This window comes from Myotis brandtii, unplaced genomic scaffold (assembly GCF_000412655.1).
Source record: "Myotis brandtii unplaced genomic scaffold, ASM41265v1 scaffold125, whole genome shotgun sequence".
In the NCBI taxonomy this organism is placed as follows: Eukaryota; Metazoa; Chordata; class Mammalia; order Chiroptera; family Vespertilionidae; genus Myotis; species Myotis brandtii.
In genome coordinates this window covers 13,143,475-13,163,940 of record NW_005354385.1, presented here as the reverse complement: position 1 = coordinate 13,163,940, position 20,466 = coordinate 13,143,475, and the positions used below count along the sequence as shown (strand labels likewise).

General features: G+C 38.9%; 1 long non-coding RNA gene across 1 annotated transcript; it reads left to right on the top strand.

The window, feature by feature from the left end:
- Window positions 1–856: 856 nt before the first annotated feature.
- Window positions 857–19,960, top strand: LOC106724938. The gene is made up of 3 exons (XR_001360763.1): window positions 857–1,354; window positions 15,700–15,706; window positions 19,949–19,960. It is a non-coding gene; the product is annotated as an uncharacterized LOC106724938 (long non-coding RNA).
- Window positions 19,961–20,466: the final 506 nt, after the last annotated feature.

The following is a 20,466-nucleotide window of genomic DNA, read 5'->3' as shown; positions in this document are numbered from 1 at the left end:
ATAAAGCAGTATATTTATTTATGCAGTCATTCAGTAAGAATTCAGTGGGTAATGTGTGCCTTAGCCCCGAGTTAAAGGTTCTGAATGATACGAATATGTCAGATGTCCAGCTGTCCCCACAGGTGATTTCTGTGATATGTCTCGCCCACCCTACCCCCAGGTCTTCCATCTGCCCTGGGCTTCTCTTTCCATTGCCCCAGGGAACAGCTTTGTGTCACTCACTCTCCTCTCCCATGACTTCTCAGAACAAACATTTTAGTTTCTTGTCTCACAAAAGAGCAGCTCCAACTATTTTTCTCAGTCCCTGGTGCCATTAACTCACTGGCCTGGAAAGCAAGATTCTTGTACAACTTTTTCCATATCTGTTTTAGTCTGGGTCCTCCCACAAGCAGATCCTGATTTTGAAGGATTCAGTGCTGGTCCTTTATTTGGAAAGTAAACTTAGAAAACACTGGTAAAGGAGACAAGACAGGGTAGGCAGCTGCTATGTTCTGAAGGAGTATGTCTCCTGCCCCCAATTCATATGTTGGAATTGTAACCCTCAAAGATGATGGTATTAAAAGGTAGGGCCTTTGAGAGGTACTTAGGTCATGAATGGGATTAGTGTTCTTATAAAAGAGACCTCTGAGGTCACTCCCCTGTTCAGACACATGAATGCACAGGCTCAGGCTATGAGAGTGAAAAGGACCCTCACTAGAACTTGACCAATGCTGGGCACCTTGATCTTGGACCCTGATTCCAAAACTGAGATATAAATTTCTGTGTTTTTTTTATAAGCTACTCAATCTGTATATTTTTTTTATAGCAGCCCACATGGACTAAGACAGCAACCAATACTGGTAAGGTGTGCCATTGTTATGCCCAGAGTTCGGGGTCCCCAATAATCAACCACCAGGGAGCCTTTTCCGATGCAAAAGCAAAGACTCTTTATTCAAACCCGGGTTTGGCCCCCAGCCTCCTTCCGACGCAGCAGTGAGCCGAGCGCCCGATCCCCCGGAGAACAAAGGTTATATAGGGCTAGTCATTTGGGTGGGCTTAGGTAAGTGACGTGGGTTACAGAGACTGGTCACTTAGGTAAGGGTTTTTCAACAGGGTCTTACAGCACAAAGGTCAGGAAGTGACCAGCACATTCTGAGGCTTGGGCCGTCCCCCACTATAGCCTTATCAGGACCTTAGCTGCATTCCTGGAGCTTCATTGGTCCACTCAGGTGGTGGTTGGGGGAGTTAGGACAATACCGACATTCTTGTGGTCACTCAGAAAAGGAGGGGGCTTGGGCTGAGGGCCCAGCCCTACAAGACAAGATAGAGGAGAGGGAGGAGAGTATGTTTCTGCTTTGTCCTTTCACCATATCAAGTTATCCCCTGTAATTGGAGCTAAATCTTGCTGGTAACTAACAGAACATCCACCTTATTTGTCTCACCAAGGGGGGAGGTATTCTACACCAATTCCAGCATTTACTGGTTGAGGGCTGCTCTGGGTGGTGAATATTGATCCTCTGACATTTCTGGCCTGCCTTGTGCAACTACATGGTGGGACCTGGCGGAGTATGTGCCAGCTGCCAAAGAAAGTCCTTAGGCAAAGAGATGTGATCTTGGATCTGGAAGCTGTGTCTGTGTGCACACAGTGGTAACATCTGAGGAAGGAGGAGCAGGGCACTGGTGGCGACTGTAATATATTATTAGACAAACGTAAATAAATATATTTTCCTTCTCAAGGAGTTTCCATTCTGGGTAGGGGGACACGGCATAAATGTAAAGAGTTAAATTACAATCCTAGATTATCTGAGGCAGTGTTTTCACGAGTATGATACATGGGCACCACGTCCCACCAACTGCTGTTGAGAACCGATCGTGTGCTGAAAGCTGGGATAACTGCTGTGAACAAAGGTCCTTTCTCTACCAAAGGGGCCTGAGGTGAGAGGAGCACAGTCAAGTGTGACAAGAAGAGCCAGCTAATTGGAATGAGAGAGAGGGAACAGAGATAAGTTTGAGAGGCATTCTAGAGAAAGAGAGTAGGATTTAGCATAGAAGGGGTGGAGTCAGAATGAAAAAGAGAGGACAAGGGCTCAAGATGGAAGCCAGTGAAGAGGTGTGGGCCCTGGAGAGCAGGATGCCCTTGGGAGACACTGAACTGGCACAGCAGGGAGGTGGAGGTGAACCAAGTTGCCTGAGTATGAATGTATTTAGTAGCTCTTAAGACAAAGGACGTGCCATTCTCTATTATTCTTATTCTCCCTTGGTCTCAATCACCAGAACTCATTTGAATTGTAGTAGAATTGACATCTTCCCCTACTTGACTTCTTATTCACCATAATCACCATGGGAGAACAGATATATTGTTCTTATTGGCATTATTAATAGTGATCATAGCAGCAAATCATATTTATTGAGCATTTATTAAGTGCCAGGCACTGTGATAGGTGCTTTACATGCACTTACTCATTTCATCTTTTCCTAATCCCAGAGAGGTAAATATGATCATTGTCATTAAGGAAACGGAGGCAGTAACTTCCCCCAGATTGCACAGAAGGTTGGAGCTGGGATCTGAATATGGAGTCTGGTATCAGAGCCTGCACTCAGTCAAAGAGATTAGACCCCGTCAGCCCGTGCCTCCTGACTTTCCCACACTATTTGGAGATGGTGGAGGTCAGACATGCCTGAATGAGGATGTGTAGGAAGGTGTGCTGCCCACTGCTTCCCCCACCTTCTGAGAGGAATTTGGGGCTTGAGTTGATCCCAAGGGACTTTGAGACCTGACACTTCTTCACCCTGTACTCATCACCTCCAAGGTCTTCCCACAATCATAAAAGGGAAAGCAGGTCATAAAATAGTTACCTTGTGGAGATGGACATAGAGAAGTCATTCTCTCATTTTGCCTTGTATTAGCAAATTTTAAAAGACCTTTTCTCCTGACCTAGGGTCCAAAATATTGGGCTAGGCTGCAATAAACTTGAAATCCCACTGTGACATCCTAACCCCTATGTGATGGTATTTAGAGGTAGGGTCTTTAGGAGATAATTAGGTCATGAGGGTCTAGCTCCCCATGAATGGGATTAGTGCTTTTATAAAAATAAAAAATAAAAGAACCAGGAGTGCTCTCGCCTTCTTTTTCTGCCAAATGAGAATACAATGAGAAGTCAGCAGTGTACAACCTGGTCTGCAATCCAGGAGCAAGCCCTCATCAGAACAGCCCTTGCTGCCTTGATCTTGGACGGAAGTAAATATGTCAGTTACTATCACAAAGGATGGCTGCTGGATGTGGGCAGTTTTACAGACGTGAAGACCCACCACTCCATGTTGACATGTCTCCAAGCAGACATCAGGTCGTTACAGACAGATACAAGTTCTGTTGTTTACATGCCACACAGTCCATGGCACTACATTATAACATCCTGAAATGACCAAGACAAGGGCCCTAATGGTAATCTCATTTCAGAGAACTTCTTGCCCTCTCTCTTCCCTGGCCATGCTTAGCATAGGGAGGAGTGTGACACCCACCATTATGAAGGTCTTTCAGGGAAATGTCCCCTCTCATCTCAAGAGCCATGACTTGGAAGAAACGCCATTCCAGGCTTATTCCCCACCTTCTTGCAGTATTTTTCTTCTCTTCATGCATTAACCTCAAGAACATGCTATTCCCTGGCACTTACTTGATTGTCTCTCATTGTGCCCTTCTAAAAGATAGATGAGAACATTATTTCTACTCAAACTGATATCTTCACCCTGTCCTGGGAAACATATGGTCCCCTCCCGCCTCACATGACCCTGGAACTTGACCTGCACTGATTGAAAAAAACAAAAAACAACTAGTGAGTAAAGGCTCTTCTTTGTACTGTAAATTGAGCAAGTTATAAATTCTGCCTCAACACAGTTTTGGGGATGTAAGAAGGTTATTGCAAATTGAGAAAGTAAAGAATTCTTCATCAGCTTTCTGATTATACACAGTAGAGATTATTTTTTTTCTGGATTGAAACAGCTCCCTTGAACACTTCCTGCCCTTTCATGTGGATACTGATTTATTTTTCTTGGAGTGAATTGAGGTAATGAGAGAGGTGCCTACTTGACATCTCCAGAGAATAAATCCTTCTAATTATCCACTAGAGAAGAGAGGCAGAGGGCAGTCACAAAGCAAATGCCTCCTAAAATATTTTAGAAATATGTCTTAAGTTTGAACTACGCAGAAAACTACTAAAAATTAGGAAATTACTCAGGCTGAGAAACTTGGGGAAATCCTGATTATTCTGATAGTTGGTAGTAAATATGTCAGTTATTATCACAAAGAATGGCTGCTGGATGAGGGCAGTTTTACAAAAGTGAAGACCCACCACTCCACGTTGCTCACGTCTCCAAGCAGACATCAGGTAGTTACAGACAGATACACTGCATCCCCCACCGAGTTTCTCTACCTCAGCACTATTGGCAGCGGAATAAATCTTTTGTGTGTGTGTGTTGGGGAGGGGAGGGGGGTTGTCCTGTGTATTTCAGGATGCTTAGTAGCATTCCAGATCTCTACCCACTAGATGCCAGCAGCACCTCCTCCCTTCCCCCAAGTTGTGAAAATCAAGAATGTCTTTAGTCATTGTCAAATATCTCCGGGGGAAATTCACCCCCAGATGAGATCCATGACAGGAGAAACTTTGGACTCACCACTTGAGGCCCAGAAATCCACCTATGTGCACACTATATAACTGAAAATGTCTTTCACTAGATCCATTTCAATTCTTTTTAGGGATATTGCTTTCTGAATTTCTCAGCTGTATGATATATTTTTTTTCACTTTAGTTTATTCAGATATCATTCTTTGTAATGCTTTCAGAGTACTCTACTACATAACTAGACTAGTTTATTTAACCAGTACATTATTGTTTTCAATATATCATAATATATCAAAATATATTTTCAATATATCATAATATATTGTTTTCAATATATCAAATAATGTTGCAATTTATTTATTTCTTAAAAATTTTTTGTATGTCTACCATTTCTAGCAACTATATTAGGTGCTGATGAATAAGGCAAACAAACAAGAACCTTGCCATCATTCAGCTTGCATTTCAGTAAAGAAGAAAATATGTAAATAAAGAAATAAAGTGATTACAGATTGTAAATAGATACATATTTTAAATGACTCAGCTAATGACAAATGCCATGAAGGAAATAGAGGGATGAGACAATGAGTAACTGGAGAGGCCTGTTTAGATTAGGGAGGTCAGGAAACACTTTTCTGGGTAGGGGACATTTGAGCAGAAGCTTAAAGGGTAAGAATTAGTCACTATCTATAGAGCAAGATCATTCAGAGCAAAGGGAAAAGCAAATACAAAGACCCATGAGAGAGGAAGGTATTGGGGTGCATGACTGGGGTTCAGAGAGCAAGGGGAAAATTTGGTAACAAGAGGTGCATCATATAAGGAAGAAACTGGAAAAGGCAGGGTTATAAATCATTGTGGGGAAGAGTCTAGATTTCAATTTAAAAGCAATGGGAAACCATTTAAAGTCTCAAGGAAGAGAGTGGCATGATTTGGTTTATGATTTAAAGGAATACTCTGACAAGAAAATGAACCACAAAACGGAAGAACTGAATTAGAGAAACCATCTAAGAGCCTCTTTAAATCAACTACTTGGGATTTAATGACTCTAATGATAACAGTGGAGACGAAGAGAAGTGAGCAGATTCAAACACAATGTTCATCTTGAAGAAAGATTAAATGGACAGTAAAAAAAGGGGGGACAAGTAATGGATTAGTCCTAGATATGGGTCCTAAACAACTGGGAGGATGACAGTGTAATTTTCTGAGATGGAGAAGACTGGACAAAAATGAGCTTGACCATGCAAGATATGAAGAATTTTATTTTGAATATATTAAATCTGCTACACCTGTTAAATAGCCAGGAAGGAATGCCAAGCTGGACATTGGATTATGAACCTAGAGCTTAGGGGAGACATAGGGACTAGAGAAATAAAATTGGGAGCATCTAGAAAGCACCTAAAGCTACTAGACAGAAATAAGTTATATGGGGAAAGAGCTTAGAAGGAAGTGATGAGGGCACAGGGCAGAGTTGTGGGGCCAGCAGAGGGGTGGAAGAGGAGGCAGCACCAGTGAAGACCAAGAAGAAATGCCGGAGAGAAAGGGTAAACTAAACCAACATGGTGCCATGAAAGCATGGAATGACAGTGGGCCGACAGAAGGGAATAATCAATGGGGCAATGACCTTATCTGTGTGCCTTTGTTTGAGTCTTATAGGAGGGTAATTTCCTAAATGTGAAATTGCCTGATTGAAGGCTATAAATGTATTAAAATTTTCATGGATATTGCCAAGCTGTCTTCCATCAAGCTTGAATTACTAGTATGTGCAAGTAAGATAATGACTTTTTAATGAACCTTTTATTAAAGTATAGAATAATATAGAAATGTAAATAACATAAATGTACAATATTGAATTTTCACAAAGTGAACATACCCATGTATCCATCATCCCAATGGAGAAACAGTATTACTAACTCTTCAGATAGCCTTCTCATGCCCTCTCTCAGTCACCACCCCATCAAGGTAACCGCTATTTTGACTTCTAATTAGCTTTGTCACTTTTTGAGCTTTATGCATATGAAATCATACAGTGTGTAACTCTTTTTGTGTCTGCTTTTGTTAAACACTATGTTTGTGATAGTCTCCATATTGTTACACATGGTGATAATTTTTTTACTCTATTGTCTGTATATGACTCATTCAAATGATGAACAATGCATTATTTTCAGATGTACACTATTATAAATAGTGCTGCTAAAAATATTCTTATACATCTATTTTGGTGAACACATATGCAAATTTCTTTGGGGCATATATATTCAGGGGTAAAAATTGCTGGTAATAGAGTAAGCTTATGTCCAAATTTATTAGATACTTCCACCAACAATTTATGAGCATTCCAGTTATCTATATCTTTGTTAACACCTGATATTATCAGTCTTTTACATTTTAGTAAGTGTGAAGCTATTTCTCACTGTGGTTGGTTTTTTTTTATTTTTGTTGTTGGTGGTGGTGTTTTGCATTTCCCTGATGACTAATGAGGTTAATAGATTTATTGGCCTTTCATATATTCTCTGCCCAAATTTCTTGTTCATTTTTCTATTGGGATGGTTTATTATTTCTTTATTATTGATTTATTTGGGTTAGCTTGCATATGAGCTCTTTGTAAGTTATATGTTGAAAAAATCTCCCTCTCTGTTCCTTGCCTTTTCACAATCTTAATGATGTCTTTTGGTGAAAAATGTTTGTAATTTTAATGTAGTCTAATTTTTCAAATTATTCCTTTATTGTCAGTACTTTCTTCATCTTATTTTAAAAATATTTTTTCTATGTTTTCTTCAGGAATTTTACAGTTTCAGACCTATGTTTACATGTCTTTAATCTATTTTGAGTAAATTGTTGTGTGTCTATTTCTGTGTTTAGTGTAATATAGAGGTCAGGATAAACTTCTTTCCTTTATGGATAGCCAATTGACTTACTGTCATTTATTAAAAAGACCATCCTTTTCCCTCTGCACTGCAGTGCCACTTTTGTCATGTTCAGGCAGTCATAAATCAAATGACATATGTGTGTAGTTCTGTTTTTGGAAACTCTATTCTGTTCACTGGACTATTTGTTTATTTTTACTGCCATATTACAGTGTCTTAATTTGGGTAGCTTTACAATAACAAGTTTTTGTATCTGGCAGTGAAGGCATCCAGCTTTATTCTTTTTCAAGAATGTCTTGTAATTCTTGGCTCTTCATTTCAGATAAATTTTAGAGTCAGATTGTCATTTACACACACACACACACGCACACACACACACACACACACACCACACACACACACACACACACACACACACACACACACACTCCTGTTTAATTATCACTGTGATGGCATTGAGATCAATTTGGGGGGAAACTGACACAAAATCTTCTAATCAATGAACATGGAATAATGAATATGATAATACTTTTACATTCAATAAAGATTTCAGTCAAGGCATCCTTTGCCAGAAAATGGTACCTGCTGACTCTGATCTCTTTGTTTTGGTTTCGTTTGGTTTGAAGTGGAAAGGAATGTTTCCCAAGGCTTAACTGATCACCAGAAATGTGCTCTTTGCAAAAATATCAATCAAGGTAACCCAGAAAGGGCTGGCTTTTAATAAACCAGCAAAATGTTGGAGAATTTCATCAAAATATAAGTTCAAAAGACCAATCTGCAGCTGTATTGTTGTTATTGCTATTATTGTTGTTGTCTATGGCAACAGCTAGCCAGCAGGAATTTGCATATGAACATTTTCAGGACATAAGAGCTTTTGTTTTTACCTGGATGCTCATGCCTACCTTCCGACTTAACACATGGCTGTGCTGACCCAGCTCTTCCCCTCCATTATGACCCTGCATTCAGTATTCCACAGAAAGGCTTGTGTTTTTCCAGATGATACTCTTTATTAATAATTAACAATAATGTTTATTATTAATCATTTCACGCTCTTAAAAATATTTCACTGAATAATAAAGCCAGCTTCTATAAAGCAATTAAGTTTACACACAGTTTAAGTGTTCTTCAAGAGTTCTGGAAACATGTTCTCTATGTATATTCAGTACTCAGTGGATCATTAACCACCAAATGTCATACTCAATAGACATTCTCATTTTGTATACAAGGAAATGATTAAGGAATTTACTATAATTTCAGTTTACAATTTTTTCCTATTGAATACCATTGTATGTCTACCTTGAAATTCACCACTGGTAAACATGATTGATAAAAATGTTTTTCATTGATTAAATATTTAAACAATTATGTATGAACCCTATCATTTATAATTAGATACCATACGAGCCTTTATATATCATTTCAAAAATTAGTTCTTAGTGTGCTTCTATTCACCCAATCTTATCTAGATAATTGTCTGCCGTTACCTCAGGACAAATTCTGAAAAAGACTAAATGTTTCATATTTCTCAGTCTCAGTCTTTCCAGTTTTTCCCAGATTTTTAGGTGTGCTCTACATTTCTACTTCTTGGCTAACCCTCAAGATTTCTAATAAGATAACAACATAAATCCCAGAATTTGTGCACAAAACGTCATGCCTCCAAGATTTCCTAGGTGGATATAAATCTTTTCTCCACAGGGTTCACAAACTCAATACAAATTTAATTATCCCTCACACCATAGCCTTGAGGGGAACAAAATGAGATGAAGTTCAGACCAAAAGAGAACAAAACAAAACAATAACAACGGAACATACCCTCAATACAAGTATGTTCCCCAAGGTTAAAAACAAAAGCTTTTTAAGTCATGTTGGAATGAATCATTCATATTATTTTGTAGCCTAAGAAATATTTGCAGTTCATATACATTACAGGGCTAAATACTACCAAAGAGTATACAGGATTGTCCTTATTTCCTGCATTTAGAGAAACACACGCCCTACTTTTAAAAGGACACTAGAAATAGAACCAACTAATCACATAAATTTTAACCCATATAATTTAAAAAAAGAAAGTATAGTAATTTATTTATTCTCACAAGTACAATTTTGGAAGCACACAGATTTAATGTCTCAAGATCTTCTAATGCTCATGGGTAGTTCTAAGTCGTGTCTGCTCTAGTGTAGCCAACGCCATTGTCAACATCTGTCAAGGTGCCTCGTGAATTTTCAGTAGTGAGTTTTGGGTTATTTTCCATTTGACACAGTGAACTGAGATGCTGTGTGCAGCTGTTTGAGCCAAGATCATCAGGTGACCATGTGCTGTCAGAATCTGCGAACACTGGTTTCCACGGGAACCAGAACTTGTCCAGCACATCCTAAGCCACTGGATTTTTGTTTGTTTCTCTACCATAAAGAAGCTATTTTTCTAATATGGGTGCAATGTAGGTTGTATATGTTATCCTTGAAATTGTCTGCTCTTTGAGAAAGAGAAATGTTTCACTGGTCTGAAAATTAAAAATTTTTAATTATCATGGTCTATAATCCCAGAAGCAGAAAAGAAATACTGTCATTATTTATTTAGTATTGACAAAACTTAGTGCTTGAAATACAACTCAGAGCATTAATTGCCTAGCTAATGGGCTAAAAGCAACAAGCATTCAAAAGTAGGAAAAGTAGAGAATTCTCTGTGAGAAGCAATTTGGTTCATAAAAAATGTATTGAAAAATAAAATAAAATTTTCTTGAGAACCTTCTTCAATTCCTTACTTTTAAATACTTTTATTATAATTTTTAAGAACTTTAGTTAGTATATAAGGGCATTAAGAGTACTTGTAAGAAAAAAAATCTTTCAACTTTGGGACCATTGCACCATAGAGGTGGAGTTGAAAGGACTTAAATCTTCCATCTCAAATTTTTAAGAACTTTAGTTAGTATATAAGGGCATTAAGAGTACTTGTAAGAAAAAAAAAATATTTCAACTTTGGGACCATTGAACCATAGAGGTGGAGTTGAAAGGACTTAAATCTTCCGTCTCGTTCTCCTTTTTCCAAAAATGAAGAAACTGAACAGGATTAAATGGCTCTATGTCATGCTGTTGTTAGTATAACCAGGACAGCATAGATCGGCTTTAAGAATGCTTGTGAACATGATCTCAGTGATGCTGGGTGCTCTGAAATCACTGCCAATGGAAGCATTGGAACTCTGTTCCCCACCCTCACAGTGCCTAGTACAACTGTCCCTCAATTGTTCAGAAATAATATTCTGCTACTCATATAGATAGTGTCCTCCATAAGTCAGAAATAATGAGTTCTGCTAACTCACGTGCATTTGTGTCTCAAATGTTTGTTTTTAAGTAGCTTGCTCTTGTCTATGGAAAAATTAGTTTCCCTACTCTCTCCTATCTCAAGTCATTCATTGACCATCCCACTCAAGAATGCTGGTTTCTCTTTTTACCAAACAATGCCTTTTTCTTATTTAATGCTCTGTTTAAGACTTATCAATGACATAATGCCTCTATAGGCTACTTCTTCCTCACTCTTCATTTCTCCTCACTCCAGTACTTCCTTCCTCTACCCCTCCTTTCTGTCTGCCTTTCTAAATGTGCCCTTATTTGATATGTTCTTGGTATAGGATTTCTTTTAGCTGCAATTAATTAAAAACCAAACTAACAGTAAACAATGCCTTTTTCTTATTTAATGCTCTGTTTAAGATTATCAATGACATAATGCCTCTATAGGCTAATTCTTCCTCACTCTTCATTTCTCCTCACTCCAGTATTTCCTTCATCTACCCCTCCTTTCTGTCTGTCTCTCTAAATGTGCCCTTATTTGATATGTTCTTGGTCTAGGATTTCTTTTAGCTGCAATTAATTAAAAGCCAAACTAACAGAGACTTAAACCATAAGGACATCTGTTTACCTAAGCAGAAGTCTGGAGGTAGGACTGTACCTGGGAGACAGCAAATCAAATTAGGCCCAAAGCTGTTTTATGGGTTTGGTGGTGGCAGAAACCAGTCTGATTGCTGTCAGTCTGGCCTGAGTTGGTCATTGAAAACACCTAGCTGAAGGGGAAGACATGTGAACAGAAGAAACCAGCAGGCAGATCATGTCAGAATTGGGGATGACACATACCAACTGGTTAAGATAAGCTATTATAAAGGACTTTACAAGAACTAGGTCCCACAGAAATAACAGGCAACAAATTTGTTTTCTGTGAAAATCAGAAGGAGTATTGGGGGGAAAGGGCTGTAACTTAAGTGAAAAACTTTTATTCATTCATCACATGCTATCTTCTTGCCAATCTAACCTTGGGAACTCAGGATATTGATGATGAAAGACTACCCTAGTCCTCAAGTCCATACTCTGGGTGAGAAGGCAGACATATAAATAATTACAATTCCATGTGATGATTTTTCTAATGGGTATATGTAAAATGATATGAAAACCACAACAGACAGCAATTAATTCTGCCTGAGAGTGTCAGGGAAAGCAGCACTCTTTTAAGCAGGGAAGACAGGAATTCCAAAGGCCAGAACAACACACCGGAAACATGAATACAGTGGCTTACAGAACACAGCTTTTTCAGTGAATAATGGGAAGGTTTATGTAGCTGGAATGTATTGAGCACATGGGTAAGATTGGAGGTGGAAAGCTGAATCTAAATAAGATGGTTCAACTCATCTATGTTTGAGGATTTTCAAGGTCAGAGTAGAAGGTGATCATGGATTAAGAGAATATATAAGGATGCAGGTGAGTATAATTAACTGACCAACAGAGAATACAGACATGGGGGAAAGTAACTTCAAATCAGGGGAGACTCGAAGCTGCAGGTGTTGATAAATTCAAAGAGTAGGTTTGCGGTAGTTAAATGGGGGAGAAGTGGTTCCATAGATGTGTTCAAGGAATGGATTTCTGAAGTTTCAGACTTCACATTTGGAGATGCACCAGGGAATAAAAGCTAGTCCATGACTTTAAAGACAAAAGTAACTGGACTACAAGAACTCTCATATGAGCCAAGACCATTAGGAGTTGCCCTCCTGGACTTTGAATTACTCTCTTAAATTGGGTTCTCCTTGAAGTAGATTTTGAGACAAGGACTTGAGTGCAAGAAGTTTATTTGGAAGGCAAACTCAAAAAACGGTGATAGGAGAATGTGAGAGTGGCAGGGAAAAAGGAAGGAAGCCAATATTAAGGTGCATGTTACTGTCCAAAAAAATGGAGCTACTTTAAAATGAAGCCGGGCTGCCATGCCAGAGGAACTGCCTTGCATGTCTCATGCTTCAAATCTTTGGAATGTTAAAACAAGGAAAAATAACCTCGGACTGGGCCTAGGGCAACATTGTGTCCCGAAGAACTATTTGCAAAGATAACCGGAAAGCAGATATTACTACTCCTGGACTGACGACTACTGACCTAAAATTTTAAAACATTGTTTAGAATTAGCATCATGATGTTATGTTATCTGAATCAATAAAAACTGCCTTTCTTCTATTGATGTAATTGTTTCCCTTCCCCTTTTCATAAACACCCATTGCCTTTGTCTTATCCAAACACTATCTGGGCTTCTGCCTGAATCAGTGCATTCTTACTGATCTCGAATAAATGCCTTTTTTTTGCCTCTTACTTTAAAAGGCCCTTTTGCTTATAGGTTATCATTACTACTGTGAACAACTGGGTCTGAATGCTACTGGGTACCTCTCACAGTTACCCACAGTCCCTCTATGGTAAGAAAGCTGAGGCATTTCCTTCCCAAGTTTCCTTTTGTGGTTGACTTCCTGTATGCAGCTCTGAACCAGAGTCCCAGGTGCTTGTCGTAGGCATTTCCGGTGGATATTAGAGCAGTGAGTGCATGGGGTTGAGTTGTACATCATCTCAGGGTGGAACTAGAGATAAACTTTATGAATTGGGCACCAGAATCCTCAGTGGCGTTGAGTGAGTAACATACAGACTAGGAGATGAGCAAATGAAGAAAAGGCTGGAAAGAAAGTTCTACTGCAAATCACAAATTCACACACAGCTGGTAAATAAGAAAAATGCCTGGTGAGAGAGCTGCAGTCCCTACTAAAAATCCCACCCAGTCAGGGGCTTCTGGGTGTTATGGTAATTGAAGGTAGGAACCACACTTCTGGCTGATATGCTTTTAGAATAGTGGGTCATAGGGTAAGCTGTGGGCCACACTGCTTTACTGTCAGCTGATGTTAATTAATGTTAACAAGTCAAAGGAGTCGCCCTACTCAGAGCTATGAAGAACTGGCTAGAACAGTGGTTCTCAACCTTGGCTGCACATTAGAATCACCTGGGAATCTTTTTAAAATCCTGATTTCTGGGCCTCATCCTCCGGAAATTATGTTTCTGTTTCTTTGTTATGGGGTGGGGACACAACATTAGTAACAAAGAAACAGAATTTCCGGAGGATGAGGCCCAGAAATCAGGATTTTAAAAAGATTCCCAGGTGATTCTAATGTGCAGCCAAGACTGAGAACCACTGGGCTAGAACAAGATGGCTTGAGAGCTCATCTTGTCTGCTGAAGCACATCCTCCCAGCCTTAGCTCTGCTGGATCCCTCTCCTGTCTTGCACTCAGGGACATCACAGAGGGGCCCCTCATGTAATGACTTCTCATATGTCTATCAGACACTTGTTGAATTAAGAAAAGACTTCACAGCTTACTTATGGTTGTGTCTATGTCTGAAGAACTGATCTCTGTATTTTAGTGGCCCTTCTTTTAATGTCTGTTACTCATTCTTTCTTTTCTTATCATTTACAGTTTTGAGCCATCAATCCCAGATCATACCTTTAAACAGTCTAGTAGCATATTTTGATAATCCCCAAAGTTATAAAGGAGTCATGTTTTTCAATCCAACATAATTTTGAAATATACTGTGTTTTTATGTACCGATATTCTACCAAATTTATCTACCTGAACTAAGCATCACAACTGTTTCTTCATATCTTACCATCATAATGTGTATATATGCCTATTATTTAAATGTGGTTTATTATTTAATCAAAATTTAAAGTACAATACCACATACTTCATCTCCTACTGTGTTTATGAATGTTAGTGGGTGTACTTTTATTATTTATGTCTAAACCCTCTGCCAATGGCAAAAAACAACAGTTAAAAAAATGATGTCTCTATTGTTTTATTACAGGAGGATTTTATTAAATTTTCTTTATGTTAAGGACTCAAAAGTGAGGAACATGCATTTAAAATACAAGGCTTCATAAGTTAAAGAAAGGAGGGGTGATTGTATTATTCCACATTCTTTTTTAATTTTATTTTTTCAATCACAGTTGACATTCAATACTATTTTATATATCAGTTTCAAGTGTATAGACTAGTGGTAGACAATTATATAATTTACGAAGTGATCCCTCTGATAATTCCAGTACTCATTGGCACCATACATAGTTATTACAATATTATCCTATATAATAAAGAAGTAATATGCAAATTGACCATCATGCCCTCACAAGATGGCTGCCTACAACCAGGCTGGCAGGGGGGTTAGTGAGGAACGACCAAAGGACTGAACAAGCAGGCTGCGTGGGTGACCAGGCTGGCAGGGGGGGGCACTGGGGTGTGACCAGGCCAGCAGGGGGGGCAATCGGACATCCCCTGAGGGGTCCTGGATTGGAGAGGGCACAGGCAGGGCTGAGGGGACCCCTCTGTGCACAAATTTCGTGCACCAGTCCTCTAGTTGACTATAATCTCGATGCTGTAGTTGTACTTCTTAAACCTTCACCCCCTCCTACCTGGCAACCCTCAGTTTGTTCTCTGTATTTATGAGTCTGTTTCTGTTTTGTTTGTTCATTTATTTTGTTCTTTAAATTCCACATATAAATGAAATCATATGCTATTTATCTTTCTCTGTCTGACTTATTTCAGTTAGCATAATACTGTCTAGGTTCATCTATGCTGTCGCAAATGGTAGAAATTCATTCTTTTTTAATGGCTAGAGTAATATTCCATTGCATATTTGTATAACATCTTCTTTTTTTTTTCTCTTTTTTTTCCCGCCCTTGCCAACCCTCTCTGGCCTTCCCACTGCAGTTTGACAATCAGTTTGAGGCAGCTCTGCCTCTGTATCTATTATTGTTCAAAAGTTTGTAATGGTCTTTATTATCCATGAATGAGTGAGATCATGTGGTATTTTTCCTTCATTGACTGGCTTATTTCACTTAGCATAATGCTCTCCAGCTCCATCCATGCCGTTGCAAATTGTAAGAGTTCCTTCTTTTTTACAGCAGCATAGTATTCCATCGTGTAGATGTACCACAGTTTTCTAATCCATTCATCTACTGATGGGCACTTAGGCTGTTTCCAGATCTTAGCTATGGTGAATTGTGCTGCTATGAACATATGGGTGCATATATCCTTTCTGATTGGTGTTTCTGGTTTCTTGGGATATATTCCTAGAAGTGGGATCACAGGGTCAAATGGGAGTTCCATGTTTTGTTTTTTGAGGAAACTCCATACTGTCTTCCATAGTGGCTGCACCAGTCTGCATTCCCACCAGCAGTGCACGAGTGTTCCTTTTTCTCCACATCCTCTCCAGCACTTGTCGTTTGTTGATTTGTTGATGATAGCCATTCTGACAGGTGTGAGATGGTACCTCATTGTTGTTTTGATTTGCATCTCTCGGATGATTAGTGACTTTGAGCATGTTTTCATATGTCTCTTGGCTTTCTGAATGTCCTCTTTTGAAAGGTGTCTATTTAGATCCTTTGCCCATTTTTTGATTGGATTGTTTATCTTCTTTTTGTTAAGTTGTATGAGTTCCCTATAAATTTTGGAGATTAGGCCCTTATCAGATATGACGTTGGCAAATATGTTTTCCCACGCAGTGGGTTTTCTCGTTGTTTTGTTGATGGTTTCTTTTGCTGTGCAGAAGCTTTTTATTTTGATGTAGTCCCATTTGTTCATTTTCTCTTTAGTTTCAAGTGCCCTAGGAGCTGTATCAGTGAAGAAATTGCTTCGGCATATGTCTGAGATTTTGTTGCCTTTGAATTCTTCTAGAATTTTTATGGTTTCCTGTCGTACATTTAAGTCCTTTATCCATTTTGAGTTTATTTTTGTGTATGGTGTAAGTTGGTGGTCTAGTTTCATTTTCTTGCATATATCTGTCCAATTTTCCCAACACCACTTATTGAAGAGACTATCTTGGCTCCATTGAATGTTCTTTCCTCCTTTGTCAAATATTAATTGAGCATATTGGTTCGGGCCGATTTCTGGGTTCTCTATTCTATTCCATTGATCTATATGTCTGTTCTTGTGCCAGTACCAGGCAGTTTTGAGAACAGTGGCTTTGTAATACATCTTGATATCTGGTATTGAGATCCCACCTACTTTGTTCTTTCTCAGGATTGCTGCAGCTATTCGGGGTCTTTTTTTATTCCAGATGAATTTTTGGAGAGTTCGTTCTAGATCTGTGAAGTATGCCGTTGGTATTTTAATGGGAAGTGCGTTGAATTTATAGATTGCTTTGGGTAGTATGGACATTTTAATGATGTTGATTCTACCAATCCATGAACACGGTATGTTTATCCACTCGTCTATTGATGCATACTTGGGTTGCTTCCATGTCTTGGCTATTGTAAATAATGCTGCAATGAACACAGGGATACATATATCTTCTCACCACATCCTCACTCTATGTAACTGATGAAATTTCTGCATCTAACTGATTCCTGTTATTTCTCAAAGATACCTATATAACTAGATATATTTGTAACTCAAGTGTTGCTTAGTAATACATGACTACATAGGTTTATAGTTCCAGAATTACATTTTAATTATAAAATGTGTTTAATTTCTTGTCCTATATCAAGTCATTAACTACATAACAATGATACTTTTCCCCATTTCTGTATTTTCTATTTGGATACAGCTGCTTTTGTGGGCTGCTTGACAACTTAGACATTAATAGTGTTTTGTTTAGGAAGTGAAATAAAGGAGAGAATACTTAAGCTGGAAAACTGAAATTCTAAACTAGTTGAAAAGCCTGATCACTACTTTCAAAATACAAATCAAATTCTTAATCAGATTTTATGACAAGCATTCTTAAACACAAGCATTGCTATCAATGCTATCCCCTAAGAACCTTCAGTCCTTGTTTGTGGTTCTATTTCAGGAATACAGCTGTCCCTTTAATTCACCTGCTATTCAAAATAGTTAATATGTGGCACACTCTCAACTAAACTTTTAATAAAATCTCTTTAAAATAGCTGGTGAGAATAAATAAATAAATAAACACACACACAAAATAGCTGGTGAGAATAAATGAAACCACAACCCTGAGGAGGTGGGCATGTAGATTGTATCCTTCAGAGATACAGAGCCCAGCTTTGTACTGAAGTCTTGCTCAGCTTCCTTGATACCCACAGCTCTATCACATCAGGGTGCAGGAAAAGTTTATCAATACACTTAGAGTTCCCCCAAGGCCACTGCTTATTGGAACAGCCCTTCAGAATATACACTCTATCTCCTAGTTTCATGTTTGACATAGGTTCATATACAACTTCTTGGAAATGGGAACTACTTGCACTTATTCATTCATTAATGTTAATTTTTAATAACCAAATTGTAGCCATATAACATGTATATCTAAAATGAGAGCATAAAAAGTTAGTCATTGAGTCATAGGCAATAGGGTGCCCCGTCTCCCTATCTTTAGACACATAACCTTAGAAGTGGAGAACATAGGCTTACGTAACTTTAAGGAGGATCTTAAACAAGGCGGCACCATTTCCACTCTGGCATTCACAATAACCACGCTTGGATTAATGTAATCTATCCACCTCACCATTATTGGCATTTGGGGTTGGATAATGCCTTGCTGTGGGGGCCGTTTGTGCATTGCAGGATGTTTAGCAGAATCCCTAGTCTCTACTCTCTAGATACAATAGCTTCCCCAAGTCCTGACAATCAAAACCATCTCCAGACATTGCCAAATGTCCCGTATCAAGGCAAAATTGCCCTCAAATGAGCACCTGGATTAATGAGAAGGTGGAAGGAAGCTACTCTTTTCGTATGAGTAATAAAACACACAGAACGCCAGCAGGAAATAAACTCATGCAGCGGAAAACGGGTTGGCCTTTTTATTAGTTGTACTAAACACCCTCAGGCCGTGTTCTAGATTGCAGCTTGGATGCTGACAGTGAAGTCCATCTTCTCAGTAAAAGAAACTAAAAGGGGGGGTGGGGAGCCACTGTAATGATAAATGACATGGGGCCACACGAATGTCAAGTGTAAGAACATTATAAATACTGCTACATCAGTTCAGAATCTACAAGACTTTCAAAACAAATTTTTGTGTAGGTCCTGCTCAACTTTCAGTGTGTTTAAAAAATTCTAAATAAATGTCTTGGTTTCAAACCCCTACTTGTTTAAAATAAAACTGATTATTTTTGTTTTTCTAAATAAAGATGGAAATCCATCAACCATAGACCTGATCTAATTAAGTAATTCTTTTTTTAAATCAGGAGGGAGGCAGTAAGTTTTTCATTTCCCTGAGCCATCGCTGCAAACTCAAAGCTAAAGTGTCTGTTATCTCTGCCTGCAACTGGGCTTGCCAGCTAAGGTCACATCAATGTGAACAGAAATGGAAGAATTCTGCTGTGGACACTTACAACTGTATAATTCTGCCACGGACACTTAAAACTGTACTTTTTTTTTTTACAGTCATTTCCCACCCATTTCTTTCTGCCCCACAACTATACCCCCTATATTCAAACATATGCTCAGTACTTTCAGGAAGAAAGGAAAGCTACCCAGGAGGTATGAAATGAGCATGATTCAAATGTTTTGTCAGCTGGAGTCCTAGCCAGCAACCAATTTTCACAAACTCTTGTGCATTATTCAAATTATCATAATATTATTCAAATAATCATAACACAGCATTGGGTCTCTGACCTATTAATTATCCTTTCATCCATTCCCTCCCTGCTGCCGAGTTAATTAGTCAGATGGTGGGGTCTCTGCTTTATGTACATTATCTCAGTCACAGAAAGCCACAAAGTTGTGTCAAGAACTGTAGTTAGAGTCATCCTTTTCCGTCCTAATAATCATGTATGCAAATTATTTTTAATCCTCTTTTCTTGTTAATAGCCTCACTATTCAGGAGAGAGCAGGCTTCCCTTTATTCATTTTCCACTGTGTGTCTGTGTTATTGGTTTTTTGTGTGTGTGTTTTTTTTAAAGAAATTAGTGGTAGCCAGCCACCCAGCAGCCCAAATTGCATTCTTGCCCTAGTTTTCCGTCTCCTTCCATGGAGGAAACCACTCGTAGACATATGGAATTCTCCTTACCCTGTCCTTTGTGCCTCAAAGCCATGATTGAGCGTCCATGATTGCCATGGCACTGGGGCATGGCCCTGTCCTCTGCGACACCAACACCTCCCGGCTCATCATTCAGAAATCTAATCCCCCGCAGTTCACAGAGTAGCTTCCTGAAATTCCTTTCTCAGCTACCAGTAGAACTCACCCTGTGACATCAGTCTCAGTAAGTAAACATCAAGCCACATATTTCATGTCTGAAATGCCTTGAGGGTGCTAAATTTCTTAAATATACCTCTAAGCAAAGGGAATGGATTTTCTGTCCAACTTTCTATGTTTGAAGTAAGAGAGTCCCTTTCCGATTGGTAAGGAAGATTATACGTATGAAGGCAAGATTGAAATTAGCAGTTTTAGTTTCCATTCTATTGATGAAAGTTGAGTCTGGAAAATAGAACCTACTGTGGATATTTCAAATATAGGAAATTTAATATTGAGAATGCATTATACAGTGAAGGAAAACTAAGAAGCCACCCCAGAGATTAGCAAGAGCAGGAAGCCACAAGCCTCCCTAGAGAGGGGGTGGTCGGACTAGAATTCAGAAGCCAGGCCTCCAGCCAAAGCTGCTGGGACTATAGAAATTTGGGAAACCACCCCAGGAGGCAGGAGGAGAAATGGCTGCTTCCTTCTTCTTGCTGTCTAATGTCTCACCCTGCCTCTACTATGTGATTTAATGACAAGC